The 13,128-nt window shown below is 39.8% G+C and overlaps 1 protein-coding gene and 1 long non-coding RNA gene across 3 annotated transcripts in view; one reads left to right on the top strand and one right to left on the bottom strand.

Annotated features, from left to right (window-relative positions):
• clstn2a (calsyntenin 2a) overlaps nucleotides 1-13,128 on the top strand; it is a 71,828-nt gene that overhangs the window by 4,252 nt on the left and 54,448 nt on the right. The gene's annotated exons all lie outside the window — the stretch shown is intronic.
• Nucleotides 2,992-13,128, bottom strand: part of LOC310726413 — a 77,376-nt gene continuing 67,239 nt past the window's right edge. Inside the window, exons 3-4 of the long non-coding RNA XR_014533748.1 lie at nucleotides 4,188-4,244; nucleotides 2,992-3,145 (exon numbers count right to left, since the gene is read on the bottom strand). This is a non-coding gene — a long non-coding RNA (uncharacterized lncRNA). The remainder of the gene's footprint in view (nucleotides 3,146-4,187; nucleotides 4,245-13,128) is intronic.

Genomic DNA, 13,128 nt, shown 5'->3' on the forward strand with positions numbered 1-13,128 from the left:
TGTTACTAATAAAAAATAAAAAAAAAATAAAATCCACCTTTTATATGGTGTTTCATGTTTTCTCAGAATGAAGAATCCAATAGCAGGAAGACACCTTACTAGTAGATTGGAATATCCTTTTTTTTTTTTTTTTTCTTTTCCTTTCAGATCATACCAGGTTACTAGTGTAGTATTCTGAAAATTTGATCTGGCAGCAGGGGTGATGTTGAGGGTTGATGTCAAGGGTTGTTGTGGCAGCAAGTATTTGGTAGAGGGTTGGTGTTGGAAGCAGGGTTGTGGCTACAGGGATGTGGTCAAGGAATGATGGCAAAGGTTGATGTGCCTGTGTGAGTGTGGTCAACGTTTGATGTCAAGGGTTGATATGGCAGCAGGGGTGTGGTAAAGGGTTCATGTCAAATTTGTTGTGTCAGCAGGGTGGATAAAGATCGTTGTGTCAGCAGCGGTGTGGTTAAAGGGTTGATGTCAAGGATTGTTCTGGCAGCAGAAGTTTGGTCAAGAGTTGATGATGTCAGGGTTTGTTGTGGCAGCAGGGGTGCAAGGTTGGTAAGGGTTGGTAAGGTGCAATTGAGGGTTGATGTCAAGAGTTGATGTGAAAGCAGGGGTGTGGTGAAGGTTTAATGCTGTCGAGAGTTGTTGTGGCAGCAGGAGTGTGTTTTACGGTTGATGGTCGAGAGTTGATGATGTAAATGTTTGTTGTGGCAGCATGGGTGTGGTTGAGGGTTGATGTTGGTGAGGGTTGATATTTTCAAGAGTTGATGTGGCAGCAGAGGTGCGGTTGAGGGTTGGTGTCAAGAGTTGTGGAAGCAGGGGTGTGGTTCAGGGTTGGTGTCAAACATTGATGTGGCAGCAGAGGTTGATGTCAAAGGTTGCAAAGGTTTTTCTGGCAGCAGTTGTGTGGTCAAGGGTTGATGTGGCCGTGGGGGTGTGCTCAAAGTTTGAAGTCAAGGATTGTTTTAGTAGCAGGGGTGTGGTTGAGAATAAATGATGTAAAGGTTTGTTGTGGCAGCAGAGTGTGGTGGAGTGATTATAGTCGACTGTTGTTGCAGCAGGGGTGTGGTAAAGGAATAATGTTACCAAGTGTTGATGTGGCAGTGGGGATGTGCTCAAGGGTTGATGTCAAGCACTGGTGTACTCAAGGGTTGATGTGGCAGCATGTGGGAGCAGAAAGCATTCTCCAGTGTTGAATTGGTATAAGGTTGATATGGTTATTATGTTATGACGTCTACAGAGACAGCAAGAAAAGGATAAGTGTAGGAGAGTAGAGGTTTGGGTTGGCACTTTAAATGTTTGTACTATGACTGGTAAAGGGAGGTAGCTGATATTATGGAGCAGAGAAAAGTAGATATGTTCTATGTTAATGAGACCAAGTGATAAGGCAGTAAGGCCAGGAACATTGGAGGTGAGTATAAACTGTTTTATCATGATGTGGATCGAAAGAGAAATGGTGTAGGTGTAACCTGAAGTAAGAGTACAGTAAGAGTGTAGTGGAGTGTAGTGGAGTGATGAATGTGAAGCTGAAAGTTGAAGGGGTGATGATAAATGTCATCAATGCCTTTGCTTCACCAGTGGGTTGTGAGATGGAGGAGAAGGAAAAGTTCTGGAGTGAGTTAGATGAAGTGGTGGAAAGTTAACCTAGCAAATAACGATTGGTGGGGCAGAGGTGATGAGGAGGTGATGGGTAGATATGGCCTTAAGGAGAGGAATGTGGAATGGCAGATGTTGGTATATTTTGCTAAAAGGATGGAAATGGCATTGGTAAATACTTATTTTAAAAAGAAGGAGAAGCATAGGGTGACATATAAGAGTGGAGGACTCAGGACACAGGAGGACTATGTTTTATGCAGGTGATGCAACCTGAAAGAGATAAAGTAGAAATGGAAAATGCATATGAGTAGCTGTATGTGAAGTTGGACACTGAGGAAGGAGAAAAGGATTTGTGCCGATTGGCCAGGCAGAGGGACCGAGCTGGGAAGGATGTGCTTTAAGTTAGAGCAATAAAGGATGGACATGGAAATGTGTTGAGAAGATGGAGGGATTATTTTGAGAATCTGATGAATAAGGAAAAAGAGAGAGAAGGTTGGATGGTGTGGAGATGGTGAAGCAGGAAGTGGAAAGGATTAATAAGGAGGAACTGAGAGCGGCGATGAGTGGAAAGTCTGTTGGACCAGATGACAGCAGTAGAAGCATGGAGATGTTTAGGAGAGATGGCAGTGGAGCTTTTAACAAGATTGTTCAACAAAATTCTGAAGGATGAGAGGATGGTTTGCTGGTACAAATCTTTTTATGAATAGGGAAGATGTGCAGACCTGAAGTAATTACGGGGAATAAAGTTGATCAGTCACACCATGAAGTTATGGGAACTTGGGTGAACTGCCAGGCAATGTGTAATGATTTTCACCTGTGGTTTATTACAACCAGTCTGGTTACCAGGTCTGCTTACAAAGCCTAGGATACTTAGCCTAGCCTATTCAAAAAGCATCCTTAAAAAGCAATGGAGCTGTGAAACAACCTGAACAAATTTAGAGGTGTACACAATTCAGTTCAGAAAGCCTTCACTCGCCAGTGTGTACACCTGTAAATTAAAACTTAAAGCAAAAAAAATTTAAATAAAATTCCAGCCTCTGTCAAACCGACCTGGCATATTTTCAAAACAGTCACCTGCACACGATGATGAAGATAAGTGTGAATCTAAATCTGGGTACTTCTGTCATTATCACTTTGTCTTCTCTTCACCTGCATAATTGGACTGGGACTATGTGCCTCATTGCCAGTCTTTTTCCAGTCCCAGTCTGCAACAACAGGTGAAGCTTTCTATGCAGCTGAAACCTTCTCCACCTCGATCTGCATTGAGATTATCAGCCATATTTATTTTTATTTTTTGTAAACTTTTCCATACAGGTTTCTAAGCAGGCTTCAGGGCTGCACTGTAGAGTACGTGTGTATGTGCGTGTGCATATGTGCGAAAGTGTGTGCGAGTACGTGTTTACCTGCACACGATCCCCCTTGAGTGCTCATTACTCATGTTTAGAGCTGATATCCTGGTCGGAACACCTGCGCCAGGAGGCTCCCAGGTGAACGCTCCACTCTAAGTAAGGATGCTCTACTCTAGATCTTTTGCTCTCCTCTCCTTCCGCGAATGTGTCATCTGTTCGTGTTAAAGAGACAGTGAGTCAGCGGTTGATCTGCATTTGTTCTAAGGGCATCCCATACCACATTTAGTCCCCATTTGCTGTTTTAATGACTTAAAATCTAAGGAAAAGATGTTCCACAAGGTTTTGGAGTGTGTTTTGTGAAGATTCATGTTCATTCAACCACAGAGGTGTTAGTAAAGTCATGTACTGATGAAGGTGAGGTTAGGGGGGTCTGGGGTGCAGGCAGTGTTCCAATTCATCCCAAAGATGTTCAGTAGGGTTGGGATGAATTGGAACATCTTTGGGATGAATTGGAACACAGACTGCACCCCAGGCGCAGGGTTGAGGGACCCTACTGAACATCTTTGGGATGAATTGGAACACCGACTGCACCCCAGACCCCAGAGCTCTATAGCAGAGCTCTATAGCAGAACACTAAAGATCTTCACTCTTCATCTTCATGAAGTTAATGCTGGAACAGGTTTAGGGCCACCTAATGCTACTAATGTTATTGCATCTAAACTTTGAGGTAACAGTTTGACGTAGGAAAAATAAGATTTAATAAAACCAGACGTTCTTTTCCTTTTGGGTCTCCAGGAAGACACAGCTCTACCTCTGCCATGTAAATCTATATTCTATGTGACTCTCAGGACACGGTTTTGCGAGAAGAAATCGATCTACATATAAAATATTGGTCACAAACTCTTGATCATTTACTGATAATTATATCTAAATGTATAGTTTTTTACTGATGCAATTTATATATATGTTTCTGTTTTTTTGCTCCCAAACATGGACTTTTCTTCCCCCTCTTCCCCCATCCTCCACCCTCTCTAACACTAACACACACTCTTCCTCCAGCCACTAATGCTAACGCAATAACATCTCGGAGCAATTCTATTACCAGAGGACGAAATGTCTTATTTGTTGCGAGGTGATTTGATTATTTATTTATTTTTCCATGTCCTGCTGTTTTTTCACCATTTCTCTTCGGGTCCCTCATGGAGACCCTTAGAGAGGCAAAATAGATCAAGATGATAAAATGCAAAAACGTACCATTCCCTGCTGATACGTTCCACATTGACGGCTGAAATCTTTTCCGCCACAGCGATCCTGAAATGGGAATAGAGATGGCTCTAATTGGATAATGGAATCTAATCTAATCTAATCTAATCTAATGAGGCAAAAACATATGGGTTCGATATGGGTATCGTTTTTTTTTTTCCTGTTAGGGAAAAAACATTTAACATGTATGCAAGGAGTCTCTGGTGTTTCCACTAAGATGTAGCCACTCTACCATGAACATTGAGTGTAAAAAAAAAAGATAATCAGCAAAGGTTTTTTTTTTTTTTTTGCTTTAGTTCGTTCAGGGTCGTTTGTGTCAGTTCAGTTGGCTTGTCTAAAAATCGTGGAGGAACATTTATGACTCAGTGTGTACACAGTGTTCTGGCAGAGATAGGGCTGAGGATCCCAAAATTATTTATGCGCCCCGTTTGTTTGTTTGTTGTGTTTTTATGGTAGACCTTGTCTGAGTTGGAAATCAAAAACCCAAAAGTGTGTTACTGGATTCAGACCTGGTGACTGGAAAGGCCCAGGAAGTACAACAATTTCAGTCAGGATCATCAAAATGGCTATTAAAGGATATAATAAAGACGCACTACCACGCACCCGCGCACTTTATATACATTATTGATCTTTTATATACTTTGTATATTGTGTTCTTGTTTAAGCTGTATTCTCTGTATAGTCTCATATAGTCTGTATTGTCTTGTCTATAAGCTAAATGTATAATGTTATTTATGTGTGTACTTTTCAGTCACCAACAGCTAAAACCAAATTCCTTCTGTGGGTCAACACACTTTGCCAATTAAACTGATTATGATATATTTTGCCAATTTTTGAATATTTCCTGTAAGTGTGTGCTAAAAAGACATTCCCCATATCACCACACAACCACCACCAGCCAGCAGTAAAAGTTGAGCCCATACTATAAAAAAAATCAATAAAAATTTCCAATAAAAGCTACATTTTCTGACACAACTTCTCGGAAAGGTCTTGACATGAAGCAGCCATATGTGAGACAAAGTAGGTTTGAACTTGAACACCAAACAAGGTCTTTGTCTGAGCAAATATATGCTTATTTTCATGTTTCTCATGTAACATATGCTTGCTATTGCTGCAGAAAAACCCAATTTGCTGTTATATTAGCTTCCACTCTTCTAGGAAGTTGTTCCACTATAATTCATCCCAAAGGTGTTCTATACGGTTGAGGATCCCAATACTTTTGTCCATAGAGCGCATATCCACATGTTTTTCATGCTTTCTACCATTCCAATGGCCACCTTTACATATCATAAGCCTGAAGTTGACACCTAATCTGAGAAGTTGGTCAACAAATATGAAGCAATGTGAAGTATAAAGCAGCGAGATATCCTGGAAACTGTGTCAAAAAAATAAAAAGTAGGATTTTTTTTTTAGCAGCCTGCTGGTTACAATTAAAAATGTGTCACTTCTGATAATTGTATGTTAAAAGAAGCTCCTTATGTTCTTTTCACACTGGATTGTGACAAAATGCAAATCAGTCTCAGACACTGTTCAGTTCAGCAGTTGTCAAAAAAAAAAAAAAAAAAGAAAATCATACCCTAATGTTAAAGTGTTTCAATGATCTAATCCCATTACCACATGCACACGTTGTTGTAGGAGTGTTAAATGAAGGTAAAACCAAAAACAAATTAAGCTTTTATAACCGTCAAAGCAGCCCTCCACTGATCTGGGCTTTAAGGCAGAGTGGCTAGAGGGAAGCCTTTCCTTAGTGCAAAGCCCATGGAAGCCCGCTTGGAGAATACCATCAAGCACATGAAGGACTGTGTAAGTAAACTAGAAGTGGGTCTTGCACTGAGGAGAAGGTTCCGTCTAGCCAATCTGCCATAAAGCCCTGATCAGTAGACAGCTGCAGTGAAGGTTGTCCTTCTCAGACATTGTCCCATCTCCACATAGGATCTCCAGAACTCAGTAAAAGTGACCATCGGGTTCTTGGTCGCCTCTCTTACTAAGGCTTTATTTCTCCTGATTGCTCCCCTGATTTGAGAATTATTGAGGTCACTGCACTGGGAATCTTTAGCGTAGCAGCATTTTTTTGTAGCCCTTCCCCAGATCTTTGGCTTGCAACAATCCTGTCTCTGAGCTCAACACGCAGTTCCTTTGACCTCCTGGCTTGATTTTTGCGCTGATATGCATCGTCAGCCTTAAGGCTTTCTTTAGAGAGGTGTACGTCTTTCCAAATCAGGTCCAATCAAGAAACTTTTCCACAGACATACATTTAGGCAGAGGTACCGCCCCTCGCATATAGGTGTTTGGGGATTAATAAGTGTATAGGATATCATTAGACAGGATATCCTTGGATCAAAGTTCCAAAAAGCAATCCCATCTCAGATAGATTATTGATTTCGGACTTAGGCTTGGCTGGGCCAGCATCCGATGACAGCCATTACGATATTCTGATCAGCCGAGTCACTGTGTGATCATTGAATATACAAGTCTACAGCAGACAGTCTCCGTTCCACCCCCTCGGTTCCTCTATTTTCTACTTTTTTCCATGAATAAACGCTGCTATCCAGGCCATTACTGCCAGACTTAATTACCCTACCACGTTCCATACACCTCTTCAACATACGAATTTCAAAGAGTTTTAAATACCTTGGGATTTTTATTATATTGAACATAACCTACTTTAACGAACACAAAGCAGAAACGGAGATGACCACTGTCTGCTGGAGACTCATTGTCAGCCGACACCCGGAAACTACTGCCCCCTACGTCAAGTCCTCATATAATGCAGCGGTGCTACCGAGCGCTTCATGGTTTTTGTGTTGCGTTTTTGATTTAGCCATTTTGTTCATATATCCACCCTTCTGTTGGATTCGTTTACACACATATCCAAAGTCTTTCCTTCGTATGTCGCGAAGTAACGCTCAGAGTTTTGCCACCTGACCTTACCGAGCCATTAGTTTCAGTCTTGTTGTGGGTTAATACTGATTTATTGCTCCATAGACCCATGCAAGTAATATATAGCAATGCTTCTGAGTCTGTTTATTTATCTATCTGTCTGTTTATTCTGTCATTCATTCATTTATATGTTGGGTATTTATTTATTTATTTATTTATTTATTTATTTATTTATTTAATATTTAGGGTAGAACGGTTTGTGTTTCAATTTGTAACTCATTTATTTAACAAATTAAAATAAAGCCTATATGTTAAATGAATAAATGTATTTGTTTGTTGGTTGAACCAATAAGAATAGAGTGCATATGTTAAATAAATGTATTTATTTGTGCATTCGATTGATTATTTATTTGACATTTATTGAAGGAGCATACGATACAAATGTATTTATTCGTTTGCTTGTCATTTATGGTGTATTTAGTGTATTATTTACTTTGATTTCATTATTGAACAAATAAGGATGAAGTGTATCTGTTAAATACATAGATGTATATATTTGGCATTTATGGGAGGAGTGTGCATGTTTAAATCCAACATACACTATATTGCCAAAAGTATTGGGTCACCCAATCTTTCCTGCTATGTGTGCTTCTTTTCCAATCTGTTACCACAAATCTGGAGGCATTCAATTGTACAGGACGTCTTTAGATGGCGCTCTAACAAAATTTTCATTCACTTGAACTTGGAAACCCAAACCTGTTCCATATGGTGATGCCCCTGTGCACAAAGAGAGCCCCTTGAAGATCTGGTTTACATGCTTTGAAGAGGAAGATCTTGAGTGGTCTGCTTTAGAGCTCCATCCTAAACACCTTTGGGATGAACTACAAAAATCACGTCCTACTTATGATCAGGTGACCCGATACTTCTGTATATATGTATACATATTTTCCCCCAAACAAAAGCCAATCATAGCTTGTTCTCTCCTCAGTTTTTATGTCTTTCTCTATAATTATCTGTTTTTGTTTTTTGACACATCATTTCGCTCACTCTTTATCTCTAGCAAGGTTGCTCAGGTTGTCACGAAACCCTGCCATTACGCACTTTACTTCCAGGGTTCTAAACTCCGGGATTGGCATCGACGTCTACTTTTTTAAAGTCCATTAAGTTCCCCTCAGCTCTGCAGATCGTAGGGGGGGTTCCATCACTCCGAGCCATGCTTCTGCACTTCGGAGCTTGAATGTGCGTTTAAATCAGATTTGAGCATTAATTAAAAACGACACGGCTGAACCTTTCCACGTAAGAGACTATGTGCGTATGTACATTAGAAACTATTTAGACTGTGTATATGCATGGAGCAGAAATGTTTATCGGTATGTTAAGGTCGTTATCAAGGTCGCTTGGGGCGGCTGGGGGGAAAGATAAGGGCTGGTTGGATTAGTGTGCTGTACTGCTATCATTTGTTGCTCCTAAGCTCCATTTATATTTTATAGAGAATGAGGGCTTAAAAAGTTTGAGAGGTGGGTTTATATATGCAGTTTTTCTTTCTGCCGAATCGATCCGTGCGTGGGGTTGCGTCTCTCTTTTTTTATTGATACTCATTGATATTTAATCATGTGTTCTCTTAAAGACGGAACTCTGTAAATGTGATGCAAAGGAATGAAGGAAGCAGTGAAAAAAAAGGAAGGAAGGAATAAAGAAAGAAAGAATGGTGAAGGATGGATGGATAAAAAGAAAGAATAGCATGGCAGGGAGCATAGAAGGAAGGAAGAAAAGAAGGAAGGAAGGATGGAAAAAATAATATCATGGTAGGAAGATGAAAGAGTAGCATAGAAGGAATGATGGATGGAACAATATGGCAGGTGATATAAAAGCTTAGCAGGAAGAATGGATACCATGAACGGATAGATGAAGGAAGAATAGAAGGATTGAAAAGAAGGAATGCTGAATAAATGGAAAACAGAATACTATAGTAGGAGGAAAAAAAGGAAGGCATGGGAGGAAGGTAGAAAGGAAAAAATATTAGCGAAACGATTGAAAAAAGGAATAAAGGAAAGAAAGAAAGAAAGAAAGAAAGAAAGAAAGAAAGAAAGAAAGAAAGAAAGAAAGAAAGAAAGAAAGAAAGAAAGAAAGAAAGAAAGAACGGAAAGCATGGCAGGAAGGATGGAAGGAAGGAAGGAAGAATACCATGGATGGATAGATGAAGGAAGGATGAAAGGAAAGAAAAGAAAAGAATAAATGCTGAATAAATGGGAAAAAAAACTACTATAGTAGGAGGGGAAAAAACAAAGAAAGAAAGAAAGAAAGAAAGAAAGAAAGAAAGAAAGAAAGAAAGAAAGAAAGAAAGAAAGAAAGAAAGAAAGAAAGAAAGAAAGAAAAAAAAAAGAAAGAAAGAAAGAAAGAAAGAAAGAAAGAAAGAAAGAAAGAAAGAAAGAAAGAAAGAAAGAAAGAAAGAAAGAAAAGCATGGCAGGAAGGATGGAAGGAAGAAAGAATACCATAGATGGATAGATGAAGCATGGATGGAAGTAAGAAAAGAAGGAAGAAAGGAAGGAAAATACCATGGGAGATTGAAGAAAGATGAGAGGAATGAAAGGACAGCAAGGCAGGAATGAAGGATGAAAGTAAGGAAAAATAATAGCATGGTGGGGGGAGAAAAAATCACATCCAGATTATAGAGAAGGAATGAACACAGCAGATGGATGGATGGATGGATGGATAAATGAAAAAACTATAGTATGACAGGAGAAAGAAAGAATAACATCCAGGAAGTAAGGATGGAGGAAAGTAAGATTGAAGGCAGGAAGGACTTGCATTTATTTCCAAAAAGGGAATTTATTTCAGAGTTCATTGTAGGCTATTGGATTTGCAGGGTTCTTTTGGGAGGAACCTGTCATGTCTCTGAATCCGCTTCGTAACGCAAGCTTCTTGTACCCCACATGCAGAAAATAGACCCGAGGATTTCTGAGCAAACAATCAATAATGTAGACGACTCTCAACTTCGAACTGAACCCTGAGGAACAAAAGGATGTTGTAACATGGTAAAACTGGTGCAGTACCACGGTCAGCAAACCCGAAAACATGACCCAAAACCACTAAACAAGTAGAAATATAGCAGGAATCAAAATGTGGCCAAAAAACCCAGGAACCTGACCCAGGTTTTGTTTAATGAACATGACCAGGAAGTTCTGTGGACAGAAAATGTGCTTGTTCAGCATCAATAAACAGCAATGCACCCTGTGTAGGCTTTCATTTTTTCAGTTTTGAGCTCGATGAAGATATGGGTTTACATGGGTTAGATTGGAAGATCTCCTGCTATACAGCTCTATTAAACACCTTTGGGGAGGAGTTGGAATACTGGCAGCACCCCAGCTCTTCTCACCTCACCTACATCAGGACCGGGCTTTACTGACACCCTTGTTGCTGAATGACCACAAATCTCCTCAAGGACACTCTAAAATCTAATGAAAAATCTTCCAAGAAGAGTGGAGGTTATCATGGCATCAATTGGGGACTCTATGTCGAAAAGGAATGTTAAGAAAGCATGGATGGATGGATGAATGGATGGATGGATGGATGGATGGATGGATGGATGGATGGATGGATGGATGGATGGATGGATGGATGGGAAGTAGATTGGCAGTTATGATAAATGGGGCTAATGTGGAATGGGCTGTTCAAACAAGAACAGATCTTATGGTCAGGTGTCCAAACATCTGTCAAAACTATGGAAAACAAACAAAGGAAAGAATGTATAATGGACAGATAGATTGATGGATGGATCGAAAAAAGAATAGCATGACAAAAGAAAAAAGAATAGCATGGGGAAAAAGGAAAAAATTTAAATAGGAAGAAACGAACAATGCGAAGAAGGTAGGATGGATGGATGGATGGATGGATGGAAAGAAGACTGGCAGTTATATCAACAGCAAATGGGGACTAAATGTGGAAATAGAATGTTCAAAACATCTTATGGTCAAGTGTCCAAACACATTTGTCAGAAGAAAGGAACTTACAAAGTAAAAAATGTAGAGTAGATGGATAAATGGATGGATGGATGAAAAAAAAAATAGCATGATAAGAGAAAGAAACACTACCATGGCTGGAAGAAAAGATAAAAGCATGGGGAAGGAATACACACAGCAAGGATAGATGGAAGTAAAGAAGAGAGCAAATGGGGACTAAATGTGGAAATTGGAATGTTTTACAGATGTTTAAAAGCACATATGGATCTTTTGATCAGGTTCAAACACGTTTATGTATTTAGTCTACACCCCAGCTTAGTGTGGTGATGATTTACACAGGAGTTCCCAATCACTTACAGCTCAGAACCGAGTTGTTTTTTAAAGTCCCCTTGTGACAATATTATTAAAAGCGCTATATATAAAAACTAATAATTATATTGTGTTCAATATCATGCAATATGCAAATACAGTGAGTAATCAAGAGAACACTGTGACTCCAGATGATATATTAAATTCGATTTTATTATTAGCAAGTGATTAACAAACACCCCCATACACACACACACACACACACACACACACACACACACGCTAAGCAAAGAGCTTGGCTACATCATAAGGCCACGTTGAAGAAGAATCATCTGCCAGCCTCAGGTTTCAGCCATCCAGTCACGAGCATCCTTTATTAATGTTAATGAAATTTTACCTCCATCAGCCTCTTTTTATTTAATTAGTTTTTTTTTTTTTTTTATCATATTACTGCCACTTTCGATCTGTCCTATTCCTGAGATGGCATCGACTTTTTCTTTTTTTTTCTTTTAATATCCACAATTACTTCAGCATTACTGAAGATGGTTACATTTTTACAGTAAAGCAAAAGAAATTTTTTTTTTTTTTCCGGATTTACGCGTAAGCACTTGTGTTACAAAAACTTCTGCTCGAGAGGAAAATGCAACCTTGGCCTTTTAACCTGCATTCCAGGTATCTGAATAATCTGAATGAGGCTTTCAAACAACCACTCCATAATAACGCAAGTGGTGGCAAAGGAAGTGTAATAAAGGTGCAGGATGCTGGAGTGTTAACAGATGGACTAGCAGGTAGTAAATGTGTTCCACCTGCTTTCAAAAATCCAATTTCAGAATACGGTTATGCAACAAAACAAAAAGACAAGGTGTTAAGGAGCGGTGTTACTAAGCTCTCACACATCTGCCACCACACCAAGCAAAAATGTGCAAATATGGTTTCCTACTTTTGTTTTAAGTTCCTTGCCAGCTTATGACAGACAAATGATCTGAGGGAATCGGTGGAAAAGCCGTCCAGCTCATACACTACTCCAGTGGGAGAAAGATAAAAAAAAAAAAGTCTGGAGGTATGAAAAAGGAAGACAAAGATGAGAAGGCAGCTGAAGCGGATGATGAAACCGAGAAGGTTTTGTTCTCTCGTTAGCGATTCTGTGGCGTCGAAGTGGCGTCTCGAAAGTCATATTCGCCACATGTCCCGGCCATCTGCAAGCCCTTCTGCTGCTCTTCCAAAGGTGCGACACGGATTCCAGACCATAAAGCATATGATGATCAGTCAAATTCGTCTGACAGTATGGAGAAGGGTGCCAAAAACACTGTGAGGAATTTTGGAATCCAAATTCTTTAATGAAATACATTTTTAAAAAGATAAAAAAAAAAAAAAAGTATTAGGACCCCTGACTGTTCTGGCCATATGTGGTTCTGTAGCCGACTGTTGAGACAATGTCTTCGGATGGGGTGGCATTCAATTTTCTCTTCACTTGAACTTTGAGAACAAACCTGTTCCAGCATGACAATGCCCCTGTGCACAAAGCCAGCTCCATGAAGATCTGCTTTACATGGGTTGGAGTAGAAGATCTCCTGCTGTAGAACTCTGACCTCAACTCTATTGCACACCTTTGAAATGGATGTGAACACTGGCTGCACCCCAGTACCTGACTTTACTAACACCCTTGTGGCAAATAACTACAAGCACACCTTAGAATCTAGTGGAACCAAAATTTTCCCAGAAGAGCAAGGAAGTAGGGTTTATTATAACAGCAAATGTGGACTAAATGTGGAATAGGATGGTC

This window comes from Silurus aristotelis (assembly GCF_946808225.1).
Source record: "Silurus aristotelis genome assembly, chromosome: 5".
Lineage (NCBI taxonomy): Eukaryota > Metazoa > Chordata > Actinopteri > Siluriformes > Siluridae > Silurus > Silurus aristotelis.